Source organism: Nipponia nippon, unplaced genomic scaffold (genome assembly GCF_047370975.1).
Source record: "Nipponia nippon isolate SJK-2023a ecotype South Korea unplaced genomic scaffold, ASM4737097v1 scaffold_28, whole genome shotgun sequence".
Classification (NCBI taxonomy): Eukaryota; Metazoa; Chordata; class Aves; order Pelecaniformes; family Threskiornithidae; genus Nipponia; species Nipponia nippon.
In genome coordinates, this window is record NW_028262345.1 from 6652857 (window position 1) to 6670984 (window position 18128).

General features: G+C 43.5%; 1 long non-coding RNA gene across 1 annotated transcript; it reads left to right on the top strand.

The window, feature by feature from the left end:
* The first annotated feature begins 279 nt into the window (after window positions 1–279).
* LOC148055005 (uncharacterized) lies at window positions 280–16137 on the top strand. The gene is made up of 3 exons (XR_015706096.1): window positions 280–298; window positions 14172–14324; window positions 15095–16137. It is a non-coding gene; the product is annotated as an uncharacterized LOC148055005 (long non-coding RNA).
* Window positions 16138–18128: the final 1991 nt, after the last annotated feature.

The following is an 18128-nucleotide window of genomic DNA, read 5'->3' on the forward strand; positions in this document are numbered from 1 at the left end:
CTCCAGTCTCAACTACAAAATGCTGCTGTGGGAGTTTCATAGACTGGTTGAAAGAGTTCCTACTTAGAAAAGCAGTATCTAATTTGGGTTACCCCAAATTCTCATAGCTTTTTTTTTTTTTTTTTTTTTTTTTTAAGAGCTCTGAGCAGCTGGGAAAGGTAGCAGGTACTTACTCTGTGGAAATGGACAGGTGGGGCTTATAACAGTCAGCTGTAGGTATTAGCTTAAAAGGCTAGTCTCTAAGAGCCTTTGTGTGGTCTTTGAGGAGGTGGGGGTCTTCTGGGAAGCACTGCTTAAGGTATTGAATTCAATTGTCTAGATTCAATCTTTTCTGCTGAAAATATGCTTCTGTGTATGTTTCTGTGGATGAGTAGAATGGGCTTTATGAAAAATGCATCCTATTTTTATGTCTGGTCCTATTTGTTGGAGTTGTTTTTAGAGGTGAAGAATCAGGGAAGTTCCTCAGCAGTAAGTTAGGTAAGAGTGTGGGTCACTTGGTGTGCTGGCTGGATAGCAAAGGAGACTTTCTAGCCCCAAAGAAGAGGTTGTCACTTAATAGTTGATACAAAAGAGAGCTGGCTATTTTCAGGTCAAGGTTTATGTCATGTCTCTGCTGGGAAATAATTCTATCAGGAGGATGTTCTAGATCTTGATTACCTCTTTAGAGAATGTATTGTCTTCATGGATTTGATTCGCTTGTCGTAGCAAGCAGTGCTCTTGTGCAGCTTGTGACAATCCTACCATAATTTGCTAAGCACTTCCAAAATGTGCCTGGAACAACGACTTTCTTTCATCACCTTAGCTAGAAAGATGCTGCAACGTAAGCAAGCAATCCACAGCTCTGCAGGGCAGAAGATGCATCTTTCCCAATGGACATCATTAACTGGGAATCATTACTTTAGCAACTGTTGCTTTTTATCCTCTATAGACGGAGAAATAGAAGTCTATTTGTGCATGCAGCGCACTTCAGGTCCCAGCAAGCAAGCCAAAGCAATAATGCAAACATGTAATTTGCTTCCTACAGTGAGAGAATGGTGGGCTGCAGACAAATAGCTTTACTAGGTCTGAACAGACAGCTGTTAAAGCTCCAGTGGCTGTGCTTGGGCTGAAAAGAAATATAACTGTGCTGGAGACTGTCTCCTCTAGCTGAACATCAGTAATTGTTCTTGTTTGCTCTGCTGGTGTTCCAGTGTTGTCTTTAGTGCTTTAGCCGTTCAGAAATGTTGTACAGGTTCTTCGCCTCGTACAAACGAGAGTGAATGGCGTGCGAAAGGGAGTTCCTCTTCAGCTCTGGCCAGCAACTAGAATTGCTGTGGTAGAGGGAGGCTCTGTTCAGTGGCTTCCTCTAGGCTTGCTGTGTCTGAGAAATACTTATTGTCCAGGAAAAGCTGGCAGTTGTTGGATCAGGGCAGAGCAGAACGTCAGGTTTAAAATGCTTTATGAGAACTCAGCTATATTGTCATGTGTGAGTCATAACTATATTTCATTGTTTAATGCAGCATGCTTTTCCTTAGATTAGCTTTAACCCACTGCAGCTCTCTGGACTACACTAAATAAAAGATCAGGAGGGATAATGGTGATGACAGTGCCTGCTATTAAAAATCTTAGTCGCTTCCCATGCATTTACTTGCTTTTGACATTTGACCAGTTGAACATGTCACGAGGTCATTATTATAAACTGGGTAGAGACAGGGGGCAGCCTGCATCCCCAAGGGCAGGCTATGGGCTGCTCCTCTGTGGGAGAGAGTGGATCAGCTGCGACTGGAGAACCGCAGATGTGGGAGCAAGGTGCTTTCCTGAACCACAAAGGCAGGAAGCTGCTCAGTTTACTCTCCCCTCCTATTGCAAGGCATAGAAGTCTTTGCCTTCCAGGCTTGCCTCCTGCTTGAATGGGGCATCCAGTACCCTGCCTTGCACAGTGGGAATACAATTAGTACCTGCGCAACGTGGCCCTGCAATTATCTACCTTCCGATCTTGAAGGAAACCTCCCAGATTTTCTGTATTGACAGAAAGGTTTTTCTGCTGGCTGCATACAAGAGACTAACTTTATTACATTATGAAGGGACATTGCTGATGCTGTTTTCGATCGAACCATTTTCTGTGTGGAAGTGGATGATGTTACTTATGGAAAAAGCTGAAGTGATTCATTAAGTGCTCCCTGATAACAGCCAAATCTTGAGAAGGTTAAAAAGCCCAACCTCTACTGATTTCATTTTCATTTCTACATTAACTTAAAATATTAATGTATAATATATTTGAACTCTGTGTTTTTCATGATGCTTTGACACTGAAGCAAAACCTTTAGCTATTATTTAAAAATGGGCTATATTCCAATGATTCCTTTCTAGCATTTGCCATTGGTGAAGCAAGGAGCTGTGCAGGTTATGAATTGAAATGCTGGCAAGGATTTGTTTTGCAGGGAGCTTAAAAATGTACCTTTTCTTGCAACAAAAACAAGCTTGAGGTATTTAGAAATTCCTCAAGAATGGAAATAGTTTTGGCCTACTTGCTCACGTTGTCTACCTTCCACAGTCAGCTTAGGATGCAAGTTTTCAAAGGGATGGAGGAGGAAAGGGGACATACAGAGTGGGATTAGAGGTTGCTATAATTGAGACGAAAGAACTGTGTAGCTTGTACCCATCACACAATACGGAGTGAACTTCCCCTCACCTGTGCTAATCTCTCCTTAGTTTCCTTCCTTTCTTTCCCCAGTGGTATCTCCCCAAGGGACACCTTGTGTAATATAAAGATTGCATATGCATAAGTTGGATTATTTCAGACAACTCACAGTTTAGTTCTTGTTTGTGGATGATGTTCGCTTCTGTAAGAATGGAGCACTGTGCACAGAGAGAGCATCTGCAGAAATGCCCTTCAGATGATGTGGGAGCATCGCTTGCTCAATATGCTCCCCATTCTTTTTTTAGTCATTATAGTATTTCCCTGCCAAAGAGCTAAAGCCATCTGTTTAGCTTTGAAGCCTAGCTCTGAAATCCAGAGCTGTTTCCCAGTGTTGGCTGCTAAATGTGCCCTGTCTTCAGTCCAGGGCATGGACGCAGGCAGTGTTTTGAAAGAGGCTGTTCTGCTGCTAGTGCTTTTTCTTACTTATCAGTTGAAGTGGAAGAGAGGAAGGATAATGACATCTTTCGCATTAAGTCAGTGCCCAAGGAATTGAGAGAAGGCGGCTAATGGAAGACTAAATCCCAAGTGACTCTCAGAATGCTACCCTCCTCCGATGGACCTTTGACACACAGAGATGCCTGGGTGGGGTTAGCCATTTCTCGTTAATCAGGGAAAGCCTGCAAGTTAATGCACTGAAAGCAGTCACAATCGTTGAGCTCTGAAATGATACAATTCTTGTTCTGTCTGCTCTCTGTGCTTCTCACTGCCTTGATATGAGCTTCACATTCAAGATGGTTTTATTACTTATATCATGCAGATAGCAGGACTGTGGCTAGTATCTTCTATTTCTGGTGGGCTTGTGTCACAGGACAAAGAAAAACATAATACCTTTGCACACATCTTGCTGATGTGATAGTTACCTTCCTGGATTCTGTGGCGTGTCGAAGGCAAACTGCATTACGCGCCATCAACAATGGCAAAATTGGGAATGGATGTCTGGCTGACACCCCCACACACATTCTGAGGGAGGATTCCTTCATAGTAACACTTGTGATGGAAACAGTTAAACTTTGCTCCCATAAGGGTGTCCTTCGACACCTCACGTTCGGACGTTCTCGTGAGGTGCCCTGGCCCATGAGGGCTCCAGCGGGAAGAGCGGGGCTCAAACCCGTGCAGCTACTGATGATGCCACGTGCTGTAGAAACAGCGCTCCTCATGCTTAGCCTCAAACAGAGGGGTGTTTGCAGCAAATCGGAAGCTTCGCCTCTAATTAAAATGTCATACTTCTCATGCTCAAGCAGCCTGGAAATCTCTTGCTGAGACCTAAGCTGTTTAGCTGTTGTTAAGCTGTCAAAGGCATAACATTAAAGAAGTATGAGGCATAGACAGATAGCTCTCCCTTGGTGTGACATTTTTTACTCCAATATCACTTTGAAGATGTTTTTCTTAGCAGTGATGCTTGAAATTCTGCGAGATGATGGGTGTGACTGGCAGCAGGAATACTGGTCTCCTTGTACTAGTAATGTCTTAAAAAGAAAAAAAAATATCCAACAGCACAAATAACAAGCCAAAACCTCAGTGGTAGCTGAAGTAAGTCCAGGGAGGGATTTTGGGTTTGGTTTTTTTGTTGTTGTTGTTGTTTTCTTGTGGTGTGTGGTTTTGCTGGTTTTGGTTTTGTTGGGGTTTTTTTTGGGTTTGGCTTTTTTTTTTTTAATGCGTGCTCTCAAGGGCTCAAATTTGTGACAGGAACCTCTGGTGTTCATTTTCCTCCCTTTAATCTCCAGGTAGCAGATGGGGGGGAAGTGAGTCATGAAGGGCTGACTTCTGCCTGCTGTGCCCAGTGCAAGTTTCCCGGCTTGTCTTGCATTGATCACAATTGTTGCTTTCACCGAGGTGTAGAGACATGAGAATTAAAAGCAGCATGGTTCACTTTCCCATGCCTTATCCATATGTACGCGCTTCTTTGCTGATCTCTGTGTATTCCTACATGTGATGGTATTTGCAATAGACGAGGGGAGTAATAGAAAAGCAGTTGGGGAACGTGCTAATGTGATATGGGCAATGAAGGAATTTTAATTTTTTTTAAGTATCAGTACATTTTTCACATAGTCAACCTTGACGTCACTAATGTCACGTGATCTCTTCTTGCTTCCCCCTCTTGTCGGGAAGTGAAGTTGAAAGGTTTAGGATACCAGAATGCCTCATAAATGCTGAGCAACGACAGGCATTAAAGGTTTAATTATTCAGTAAGGATGGTTTGGGTTTTATTCTTGGTGTTTATGTCCAGCTCTAAAAATCCTGCAGCTGAAATATAGAAAGCAGGTTGTACAGGTCTTCAGAAATCTGGATTCAGCTGTGAGTGCTGAGCTTTTGCAAAACTTCTGGCTTTGCTGTATCAGTGACTCCACCAGCTGCTTGTCAGACAGGAACAAAGGCAGATGTTCACAACTGCCACTTGGGTAAAGTAGAAAACTGGGGGGGGAGCATGCATTTGTTTTTCACACAGGACAGCCTAGATCCTGTTTTGAGGACCTCTGCGTGGTAACATAAGCGGTAATTATAATAATATCTGTCTTCAGACATAATTTGTGTAACTCAGGACGCTGGTAATCTTGCAATTTGATAAATTTTATCCAATAGTGTCAACTACCTGTATGAAATGAGCAGGATGTTAGAAACAGGGAATTAGCCTAGAATAAATCTTCCCTTTTTAAAATCTGCAAAGAGAAAACCAAAACAAGAAGTGTCCCATTCAAGTTATGTTCTGTTGGAACATCGATAGTACAGCATGTGTTGCTTGGTAACCAGTCCCAAGTAAAACAAAGAGGACACTTGGAAGAGTCCTCCCTGGAATAATAATATCTTGCAATGAGGGCCAACACAGAAAGAAAAAGCTATCGCAGGGAAGCGGTGTTCAGCTGTGCTCTAATCTAGGGAGGATCCTTAAATGCCAATTTCACAACAAAGAGCAGGATATTCTTCTGGGTTCGTTTCTGCTGTGCAGATTGCTGTGTTTGAAGCTTTGATCCTAGAGCTGCTTGCATTTACCTGACTTGCACAGAGAGAATCTGTTCTCGAGATGTTCCGCAAAATGGCTGCTGCGGGCATCGTCCAAAGGAGGAAAGGACTGGCTGGAAGGCGTACTTCAAACACTCGGAGCTTTTCTGTACAGCTCTTTCTCTTAACTTTAGCTGTATCGATCCAGCTGGGGAAAGTGAATATCTCCACTGCTTAATATCATTTGAAATATTTACACAGAAAAAAAGAAATCCAATTGCCACATAATTCAGCAGCTCACTTCTGTCATCATTCTGACAGAAACAAAACTCAGCTCATATGTCATACAATGTTTTTTAGAAGAGCTTAATTAAATTTATATTGAAAATAACAGGGGATTAAGAACACACAAGGGAAATACATTCCCCTTGCAGAGCATTACAGAGGTGATAGAAGCAATTTGCAGAGAAAATTACCTGTTTGCTGCTCAGTTTCTATAGAAATTAAAGGAGTCTTTACAAACTCTGGAAAACTGCATTCCAGCCTCCGCTTTGTGACTGTGCAACTTGCAGCTTGTTATTTCTAAAATTAATTGTAGGTCTCCATCCCCCCCTTTTTCCCTTGTTCAAATACATTTTAGTCTTTTGTCCCTGCTGATAAATATACTGATGATTATATCGTGTTCTTAACCAAGAACTGCCAACGCTGACAGCCAAGGCAGCACATGTCAGCAGTGTCTTTTGAAGGGAGCAGTAACAGGACGTAAATCTTCTAAGCAGCTCGTTTCTTGAGTGCGCTGTTTAGACTCTTAAAAAGACCAAAATTGTTGACCCTTAGGCCTCACAGAAATCCTGTCTTTAAGGTATCCAAAGCTGCTTGGGTGAGCAGAGTAACGTTCCTCGCTTTACCACTGACTTTGGGAATGGACGTGTAAGCGCTTCTCCAGCACAAGATGTTTCTTCTCTCGTTATCATTAGCAATGTCTCTCTGGTGAGTTTTGAGTAGACTGAAAGCACTGCTTGTAGCCTTGAACTGCGGCGATAGCTCTGAGCGTTGCCTGCAGTACCCCAAGCTCAGGATGAAAGGCAGCCATACGTGCTGAGGGTCCTCGCTTGCCCACGTTTGGGGCATTTGTACAGCGCCTTCAGTAGTGGATTCTCAGCACTCTTAAGTTTACATGCGCAAATAACATAAAATTTTACGTTAGTCTCCTTGTTGCATGTCTAATTTTCTGCGGTGTTATTTCTCCTATAGATGGGAAGCAGAAAGAAAGTGCCATGTCTTACTTTGCGTCAGCCCTATGTAGGCCAAATTTACTCTGGCTCTCTTTGGACCTGTGGTCTTGGATCAGAAGTTTCTCTTCTCAGTCTGAAAAGTGCCATTGGCAAACAGTGCTGTGCAGCACACATCTGTCAATGATCTCAAACGGCAGGGCTCCCCATGATGTCGTTATTTTTCGTAACAGACCTGACTCCAAAGCAACATCTGTCTCTGGCTCTCTGGGGCTGATACTTGAGGCTAGTTCATTAGAGTTTCAGTTTGACTTGGGTATGAAGTGGGTGGGCTGGGTGAATCTTTTACGACTGAGCTGTTGTTTTTCCCTACCAGTCACGGTTGATCCAGAGGACAAATTCCAAGCAGCCTAGTGCTTAGAAGCACTTGGATCCAGGGCTCTAGCTGGCAGAACAATGTAGTGCTACAGCCCTCCAGTTTGGGTGAAATGTGAAAAAAGGAAGGGAGACGCTGTGTCTACTGCTGAACAGCCCTGGATTACCCAGTAAGCCTCTGTGCAAAGTCCATGGGCAAATGAATAGAGAATTTGCTAAATACTTAGCTTGTATTTTGCTGTGAAACACAACCCTGAGCAGCTTCCTTCTGTAACAGGCATTTCATGTCAGGGAATTCTACGGAGTGTGTACTCCTTGCCTCCCGATGGGATGACTCGGGAGTGCTACCCTGAACATCTCTGTGTCATGTAGCGGTTCCAGCCAGCGTGAACCACGGGGATAGTTTCAAATAATTGCTCTTCAAAACTTTCTTTGTTGCTCAAATCCTTCTGGAAATGAAACATCTTACAGTGCAAAGGAGCAACGATAAGCTTACATTAGTTCTGTGCGTGGTATAAAAAGGTTTTAACATAGCTGAAACCTGGGCTTTCTGTGATTTGTACTTTTGAAACTGAAAACCAAATTAAAGCTAGACAGACTGAATCTCTGGCATCTTGCAGACTTATAGACATGCATGTGTAATTGGCGTAACTCATTACTGATTTGATTTCATGGTGGTTTTCCTTTACTCAGCACTATGCATGGCAGAAGATGATGGAGAATCGGTTCTAGACATGACTGGGTTCTTGGGCAATTTCAGATGCCTTTAGTTAATGAAATCCTTGCTACTGACATAGATATTTCTATATGGATCTGGCTAGGAGACTAACTCACAGCAACTTTTACTAGCTTTTAAAAAAAATAGACAACTAGTATGATACTTATGTTTTTTCACATTGCTTTACTACTGCCCTTTGCATTGGGTTGAAGGCACCACTGTTCCGATTCCTGTGAGCTCTTCTTGAAGCCACCCCATGCTCTGTTAATTGTGTCATGTAATTTGGGCCTACCAAACCAGCTGTCTGCATTCGATTTCCACTGCTTCTGCCCAAGACATCCATGGCAAAGCGGCCAGGGTGTGACTTTTAACACATACGGTTCTCGACAAACACCACACAAATAAATTCAGTAAAGAGTAAGTGTGTCACCAGAAGGAAGGAATAGTCTTGCCACATCTCACGTTCTCGCCAGCAGGGTGAAAGCTGGGACTGTTATTGATTTCTTAAGTGTCGTCTGCTTTCTTAGTGCTGTATCTGACTATAAACAATTTTTCACTTGAGAAATTTACAACCTAACTAACAGAAAGTGAGCAAGTGGGGATTTGTCATGCGTAGCACGGAGCAAGAAAACTTCTGATGAAAAATTGGTTTGCAGAAAAGATGGGGTTTTTGTGATCAAAATACTTTGTGGACATTTTAGTAAACTTCAGTAAAAGGGTTAGGTCTTCTGCGGGGAACTCTACAGTAAAATGTTTTGAAATGAAATCTTTCATTTTGCATTTATGTTTTGCATTGATCGAACATCAAATATTTTTCTTGCAATCCTGTTTGATTCAAAATAACACTCAATGTAAATTGGCAGTGCTCTGGCACTTTTCTGATCTGAAATGAAAGCAAATATCACAACTGGAATTTCTTCTGGCTGGCCAGAACTGGCGTCTGAGGTCTTTGACACAAGTGCCACAGGGTAGCTATGAATCTTGTGGGACAGCAGGATTGGTCATAAGGCTTATTCTGGGGGAAAAAGGAAGTGGCATATCACTTATGAAGAGGGATCACCGGAACAGACTTGTCTCTCGCTGATTCTGCATCCTTGCAATATTTGAATTTTTTCCCTGAAGAGAGCTGTAGAAAGTATCTGGCTTGAGGAGAGTTAATTTTAGTTTGACTAGCATGCACCAAGAGACAAGTCTCATGGTCCTCCTTGGAACAGGGTTAGAGGAAAGGACTGGAAAATCATTGCTATTATCTCATCCCCTCTCCAAAACTGGGGAAAAAAAATTCCCATGAGAGATTGTTCGCCAACCTAAGGACTGCCATCACTCACAAGTACGTGATTTATGGTTCTCCAGCAGGTCTGCAATTTATCCCTCCTAATTCACTGATCAAAATGGCTCTTTGGGAAATAGCATTAAAAGAAAAAGCACAGTCTTGAATACAGAGAAACACAGTTTTTTCTGGGGGGAAAAAAATTCCCAATAGAGCTCACTGCAGCAGATGTCTGTTCATCTTCTGCTGGCCTCTCGACTTTCTCTTACTATTTTTGTTATTGATACTTGTGAGGGATTAGCCTCCACGGTGGAGAGCAGATGCTGAAGTCCTGTTGCGCTGCTCGCTGAACAGCGCTGGGCACCTGCACGGCAAGTACCAGTGCTTCTTGCCCTGAGGCAACTCTGGTCTAAATAGACAACACAGTAAAAATATGGGAGAAGTGAAGATCAATTGTTCCTGCTAGGAGGAGAAACTGCTCATATGAAGAAGGTATTTCCTTTGGCTGTGCCTTTTATTTACAGCCGTATCAGTTGCTCCTTTCTTTTAGCCTGAAAGAAAAGTGCATAGTTCGGTATTCACTGCGGCCCTGGGAAGTTCAGCACCAGAATCAAGCCTCACAGTTGGCACTTTGCAACAGCTAGAATGATATCTCTAGGATTTCATGGTTTGCTAGCTTTTTGACTGAGGTCCAGCCCTAGGAAACTGTCTTCCCAACATCCCATCATCATCTTGTGTTTCATTTCCGAAGTCGTTCATAACAAAAGACAGAAGAATGAAAGGATTTCGGTGTTTCTTGCCCTTCAGGTCACTCAGTTTTACTGCATAGCCTGGGAGGAGGATGGTCCAGAGTGGGAGAGGGTGAGGGAAAGAAAAATCTTTCCCCCAATAACAGATATCCGCGTTCATTCAACGTAGGCAGGTGGATGTTACGCTCTGGGAAGAAATCGGAGAGTTGTAGTTCTTCCTCAGTACAAATCCATCCCTGGTATTACCTGCATGCCCCGTCATATGCAGAATGATCTCTTCTATCGGTATCAATCTGGTTATGAGATTATACGGTTATGGCACAGCATCATTCAAATTGCACCTCCTGCTTGGGATCCCCCGTGTCTGCTTGTAAATGCACACTGCTTTCCTTCTCTATTGTGTCGGTTGCTCTCTTCCTGTTTTTAAAAATTACCTTCATTAAAACTCAGGCTCCTTAATTTTTTTGTCCTGTCTCCACCCTGGTGTAAGACTTCAGATGTTTCAGCTGATTCAAATTTGTCTGAACCTTGACCTTTTCGTTCCCTGCTGTCTCTAAATTGCTTGACATACTTCATTGCATAAATGGATCTTCAAAGACTCTGTGTGTGTGTGTGATGCTGCCTTGTGCTTCTACGTGGACAGCTTCAGGTTAAGCAGCGTTCAACTCTATAGGCAGTTCTACTGTTTTGCTTAAAGTTTTCTAAAGCAGTGTATTTTCAGAACAGAAACCTTTGGAAGTCGCTATTTTCTTCTGGGTGCGTTCCCAGTGTTTGTTTCTCGAAGTGGCCTTTTCTCAGCAGTGGGAACTCTAAAGGGGGAAAGCTCCTGCTTCCCAGGGACTAAGATTTGTTTGTTTGGCAGTACTGGAATTATGCAGATATGCAAGTCAATTAAAATTAATCCTATGTTTTGGAGGAAAATAGATCCGAATAAATACAGCTTGGAAAAAAGTCTATTTTTAGCAGAAATGCTTGGTTTTTTCCATGGCCCCTTAGGTGTGGAGAATCAAGATGTTTCTGACAGCAATGATGTGAATGTAGGAGGGGGTGATTTTAATGTAAGAAGAAATAGTGAATTCTATGTGTTTCTTTTTATTACAAGGAGGTGGTTGTAGGATCTGTACCGTATCAGATGTCAGTGTAAGATGTGCCTTACTCCCTTCGCAGGCTTGTCATGGCCTGACATAATTAATCCTGCTCTGGCTGTGCTCTTTCCAGACTATCCAGCACTTACCTGTGCTACTCCCCAGCTTTAGGAAGTATTTTTGTCCTCTTCCTTTGAAGTCAAACCATGTATCATTTCGAAAAGCAGCCCTCCACCCAGTTCTATCACCACATGCAGGTGTGAGCTAACTTCCATTAGAGGAATGGAAAAAAGTGCCTGACTGGGTATCGAGGAGCCCTTGCTGTTTTTTCCTACCAGGCATTTCATCCCCAGCAAGTTCAGCATCATCTGATCCTTTCATCAGCTGCTACTTTCCTTTATTCTGTCTTAGAGCACAGCATGAAACCCCTCTCTTCTGCAATTTGCTACCAGCCTAGTTATAACCCCTCTTTCTCATTTTGGGAAAAAGAAAAAACCCAAAGCACAACCCAACAATGATTGTTTTTAAAGCTTGACAATACTTTGCATTGTTACAGCCCCAGAGAGGCCTCCGTTCAACCGCATGGAGGCAATCTGGCAAGGAAATATCATAGTTCAGACTCTTGCTTTGGCAACTTAGTCCTCTGCTCCTCACACCCTCTCTGGCTTTTGGAAAAGTCTTTTGTACCCAGATGAGGCCCAGGAGGAGAGATTTAGCTCCCTACTATAATGAGCAATGTAGGCTACCTCAGGGGTTCAGAACCATAGAAGCAGCTTCATTCCACTGCACTATTGTTACTGTTTAAAAAAAAAAAAGTGACCTAAAGCTTAATCTATATCTTCATTGCTGTAGTTTAAATAAGGGTGTAAACAGTTGCAGCTACAAATAAGTCAGTCCTAACTGGAAGTACACAAAACATTATCATTTTTATGTTACTGAGCCCTGGATCATGGGCCAAACTCTCTTGCAGAGATGACTTACAGATAGAATAAAATCCTACGAGAATAGAATTAATCATATAATGATGTAGAGAGGCAGTTGCTCATTGTATCTGTGTTGAAAATCTGTGTTCTGTTTGGTTAGCAGGAAAGGCTGCTGATGCTTTTATGAGTCACTAAGTACTGCTGTCTTTAACAAATTGCTCTGCTTTTGCAAGGACCTGACACAGTAGCTTTTCTTTGAGTGAGTCTCTCGGATTTACCCAATGGAGTTGGAATTCATGGACGTGAGTTACCAGACTGGGGTTCTGGGTCCCAAACCTGCAAATGGGCAACCGTTTAATGAATTAGCCTATATTTATGCTTAGCTTAAGTTAACCAATTTCCACAAGGGATCAGTGTGAAGAGCTTAACTCTGATTTTCCTACAACTTCCTTCTGTCTAATGCCACTTATTAAGGGGGACGTGTGAGCTCCTGGAATAAATATTCTCAAGCTTTTTTGCTCTGTTGCCTGCAATATCTCTAGAATACAAATACCCCTTTGTGGTATACCGAGTTGCATGAGTATAATTCAGTTAACAGAGGCAATTTGTGAATCACCTAGCATGCAGCTATAATGAACTACCATTTATTTAATGAGTAAGTGCTTTGTTTCTGTTAAAAAAAAAAAAAAAAAAAAGCTTGAAAAATGAAAAATCCAGAAGATAAAAGACCAAAATCATCCAATGGACAGAAAGCTCAGCCAGCCCCCAGAGAACATGACTTAACTCTCCATCCTAGAGATATGTAGTAACTGTGCTTCTGAATTAAAAACAAACACACACACACACACACACACACACACACCCCCAAACCACCTTACTAGTCAGAAAATATCACATTTTCATCACAAAGATTCTGTCTCCATCTGGAGCAATTATAGAAAGGAAGATTAGGCCAGGGTCAACGATAGAGGTACGGTAATTAGCTGCAATAAAGGATAAAATGAGCCTTTGTTCGCTGCTGTTAATCCTGTGGTACAGGGCCATTACTTTTTCTAAAGAGAAACATTATGGATACTGACAGAATTTAGCTTTGACAGAATTTAAGTTTGGGGCATATCTGGACTCATTCCATGGCACTTTTACTGCTCTTCAGCGCAAGCTTATTTCTTAGTAAGGCAGAGGAGTGTTCTTCTTATCACCGTGAAGATTTTACTGCTATTCTTTGGACAAACTTTTCTGCCTGCTCCAAGCAGGAAAAAAAACATCCTTATAAGGAGTTCAGGGAATTAACTTGTCTTTTTGGAAAAGACTCCAGTGTGCCAAAAGGTTTTGCTGAGACTGACCCGCCTTTATTTTGAAGAAATAGTTGTTGTCTAACGCCCAGCATGATTTCTCCCAGGAGAGAGGAGTAGGTCTATTTGCTGGCCAAGATGTTGCTCCTTTTGACTGAACACAGTTATGTTCTGTTTATGGCTTATCCCTGGAGACTCCAGTGAATGCAGGAAAATGTCACAGGACACGAACCCACTGAGACGCTTTTGAAGAGTAACAGGGAGAAAAACAACAACCACCACCATCAAATAAACAAACAGATGAAAACAGAGGAAAGGTGGAACTCATCCAAAATCTGGTGAGGTTCTTGGAAAAGAGGTGTTTCCAAGGTCATTTTCATGTTAGCAAGATGTTCAGGAGGTCGGGACGCTTCACGCTGCTGAAGGACAGGGTGAAATGGGCGTTTCACAAACCTAATTGGATAAACATATCCATACAGCAGCAACAGAGGAAACCGCTTTAGCCTTTGCATCTGAGCAAGGGAGCTTTTATTAATTTAGAAGCGACTGGCTGTGCATGCTAACAGAAGTTGACATTCCCTCCCCTATTTGGCCTTTTTGCCTAGCACGATCAGTTTGCCAAACGAAGGTTGCATGTGACCCCTTGCTGCCCTTGAGAGTCTGCTGCGTACTGTAGCTGCCTAGCGTGGCACGCACTGCATTTACCTTGAGAACAGCTCTGTGGCGCTTACTACTGCATCTCCTCGTTTGCATGTTAGGGCCCAGACGGGACAGTGAGGAAGGAAGGGATGCAGTACGTTAGCACGGCGCTTAGCTTGTGCCCCGTATCCAGATACACAGTGGTATTCAAGTGGAAAATACGTTGCGTCCTCTGTGGCTCAGCTGGCTCAACCAAGCATCCCTTCTACAGAAAGCCCGTGGACTTGCGGTTCAACGGCGATGGGAAGGCAAAGCACGCATCTGACACCAATTTGAAGTGAGGTTTGATCCAGAGAATGCCATTACCCAAGGGAAGAGGGAATCGGATGAGGAAGCTGAGTACGCTGGTTTCCAGGATTTTAAAGTGAGTAGCGGCTATAAGATCGGCTCATTTAACAGCAAGTCACCCAGATTTTTTGTATTAAATCAAAAGGCTTCAGTTAGACCTTTAAAACATTTCCAAAGACACTGATGCCCGAATCAAGCAGGGTCTGTCAGACAAATTTCTTAGGCATCCTCTCTTTCGCGTTCTTCGTTTCTTTCTGGCTGGAGGAGGTCTTGAAGTACAGCCAGGTTTATCTTAAGGCACCCTTGAGGTCTGCAGAAGCTGGGGTGATGGCTGCATGTCCTTGCTTTCTGCCTCTGTGGCATACAGTGCTATTCTTTCTCTGAACAATTTCTGCCCTGACACAGAAAGACAATGCATTAAGAGCAAAGAGCAGGAATTTAAGTTGCCTTTTCCTCTGGAATATCTTATTATGATGACCGTGGTTTGGGGCAGGAGGAAGACCATTCACAGCCAAAGTTAGAGGCACTTATTTTACATGGGTCAACAGCTCTACAAATATTTGCAAGTCACCATCAAGCTCCTGGATTATCACTACAGTTCACAACAGAGCAGTAACAATATACATACATCATAATTAGTCACTGATAAATACACTTAGTCACAACCCACATCTTTCCAAAAGCTGTTGGTTTTTGAAGACATTAGTGTATTGCGATGAGCTTTAGTGCATGTGGGTAAGGCTGGTCTTGGCTCCCAGAGGAGAGACTGACAGTCTGGGGACAGGAACACAGCAAGACTGTGATGGGGTGGTGGTGTTAGTTATTGTCTGTCCCCTTCCTCTACAGCCAAACGCTCAAGTGAACCACATAGCAGGGAGAAACAGTTCTGGCCCCATCAAACTGTGCTCTCGCTTCATGTCCAACCCCCTCTCTGATGCCTGGAGGATGATCACCACCACGATGAGACTTGAACTGTCCATGGCCGAGTTTAACCGAGTCCTCGACACTCCTGCTGCAGCTCCGCTTTCAGCGCTGGTATTCAGCTGCCAGATACTTGCTCTGAGCACCCAGAGGTGATGGAGTGACTGATGCTTGCTACAATTCATGACTGTGGGTGCTGGTTCTCACAATCCTACTCTGCGCCTGTCCTGTGGGTGGGTGCACGTGCTGGAGTGTTGACTCTTGCAGCCCATCAGCAAAGACCAGGGTAACTGCAATAATTAATTCCTTCAGTTCCAACTGGGTTTCATGGGCCATGGCAGCTAGGCATAATTGATAAATTGCCTTTTTTATGCAGTATTGATCTAGGCTGGGAGAAAATACAGCCTGAAACCAGGCAAACAAAACAGATGCTTAAGATTGCCAGGTTTGCTGCTTGAACCTTGCTGTCAAATGAGCTGTGCTCCACATGTATCAGCATGAGCAGCATGGGCTAAATAGCAAGGATTAGTTCCTTGGGAACTGGAGCTGCACTCTGATTTCAGGAAGAAATCTGCTTCTTTAGGTAGCTTTGTCTTTTCTACTCAAATTTTACTAGGGATGTTTTGGTCCTAAAGCTGACAGAGGACTTGAGAAGGGAAATGACTCCCAAATGAGTGGTTTTGTTGCACGTTATTTCAGCTCATCTCCTCTTCACACTGTCCATGCTGAAAGATCCACGTCTTTGGTTTTCAGCAGAGATTAAAAGGTTTAAAACAGTGTGTGGGGAAGGGTGTCACAGTGGGTTAAGGCAGCTTTTGGAAGGAATTAGTGAATGAGGTCAGGAACACGGGTGTCTGGAAGGTGCTGGGTGATGTGCAGAAAGCATGGAGCATGCAGGTGGTTCAGGCAAGTGGATTAGATGAGGTTATGGGCAATTTCGGACTATTTGCCTAGGAGGCTGTGCCCACTCTTTTTTGCATGCTGTGAAGAGGAGAATGCATTCTCCCACTTCTGATCGCAGAAGTCAAGAGTGCTTTGTCTTCACTAATCGTCAGTCGCGTCTAAAATTCATCCCTGTGCTGGCCAGCTGTCCCTCAGGTGAGGCTCTTTCGTGTGTTCGTTCTGCCCGCCTTTTCTCGGTATGCGCAAACCCTTCCTGTAAGCGCTTGAGCTGTGCTCTCGGGTCTCCTGCTGGGATTCTCTGGGCTGAGCTCTCGGGGTGGGACTGTGCCTACACCATCAGTAGGGGCTGAGTTCTCCATCCCTTCGTTTGGGACCCACAGCTCCTTTTCTTTTCCTTAGTGATTTCTCGCTTTGCTTACTGCATCTGTCAGACAGAGCAGAGGTTTCTGTCTGCAGACAGAGGTCTGGAGTCCAGACAGACCAGGGCTCTGACGGGCTCTGTCAGTGCAACACTGCTTTTCCAGGCACTGACTGGCAGCTCCCTGGAAGGTGAAAACTTCCCTATTGGAGTTTACTTGAAGACTTTCTGCTTTGAGGAATGATCAAAAGAGGAGGGATTTCCCCAGAAGGTCTAAATAACCAGAGGGACTGGGTTTTGCTTGGTTTTGCTCAGACCAAGGCTGTCAGTTTCTTCCACTGTTAATCTTCTAAAAGCCAAACAAAAAGGGGAGAAAACCTACAATGTTTTCTACACAGATCCTGAAAGAAACAAGTAAAAGCCTTTGTACCACTGCTCACCATGCTGCAGCACGGACTGCATTACCCTGGGTGCCGTACAAACACGGAGCTGTCTCCCTTCTGCGCCATGGCTTGTCCTAACTGTGTGTGTAGACAGAGGTGAAAATTTCAAATCCGCTTTATTATGCCTAAAACATAAGCATGGATTTTCTACTTTTGGGGAACATGTAGTTAGAGCAAAAAGACAGCTGGAGAGCAAGTCTTATTGCAAAAATATCTTTTCCGCTTATGAATTAAGCGGTCCAGCATGCTTGTGCACATACAGTCAGCTCCTTCTCTTGCAGGCAGCAAATACACATCCTAAGGCCTCTGCTCTCACCTCTGGCACGGGGACGTGCCGGGATGAACCCCCTGTGAATGGGGGTGCCTTACCCCACTGCTGGCGCCGCTTTGGAAGTGCAGTGCTTGTTACCTCAGGGTGACAGCATTACTCCAAGGCTTTTGGTTTTAAATACCTGTTTCCAAGCACCTTGCTTTGTTCAGACAGCCTTTCTTTGTCAGACTGGCTGGGCAAAGAGGAGTGTCTCAAAATTAGTCTGCTTCATGGAAAACTTCCCTTTGCTTTTTTTAATTAAGAAGAAGGCAGAATTGACTAGCATTTTCCCTTTCACGGATGTCTCTGAATCATGTTCCGGTTCCTAGTATTTCACTCGCTGTAATCTTCTTGAGTGATTCTGGTTTCATCTCTGAAGTAATTTACTGAGCATGTTTATCAAAAAGGCAATCAGATGTGTTTCTTACAAGATGCCCTGAGAACTGCCACACGGACCTGAATATTTCCTTTGATAGGTGGGCTCAGACACGCAGGCATATCTCCCTGTCTAAACAGGTTGCCATGCATTAACTGAGCCACAGTAAATCGCTTTTTGCATGATCTTAGCTCCTAGCAAGTGCAAGGTAGGCACGTTAATGTAAATGTAATGAAGGAATGTAACCTAGAGCATTTCACTGTACATCTGTCACCAGCTGAGAACACGCACAAACTCACTTACCACAGCACAGTAAACTGCCAAGCCACAATAATTCAGTCATAAATCTACATCCCTAGGTTAATTTGGTGTGACTTTTGCATCTAGACTCCAGCCTTCATACATATTGTAGAAGCTGATTCCCTGTTGTTCTGCACTTGTAGTGTCATTTATAGCAAAACAGAGTGCAAAGTGGGTGTACAGTGCTGCAAAGGCATAAACATTTTTCCTGATGTCTCTGCTTTTAGCCAGCCTACTCATTAGATTTAGATTCTGTAGCCTATTTCCAA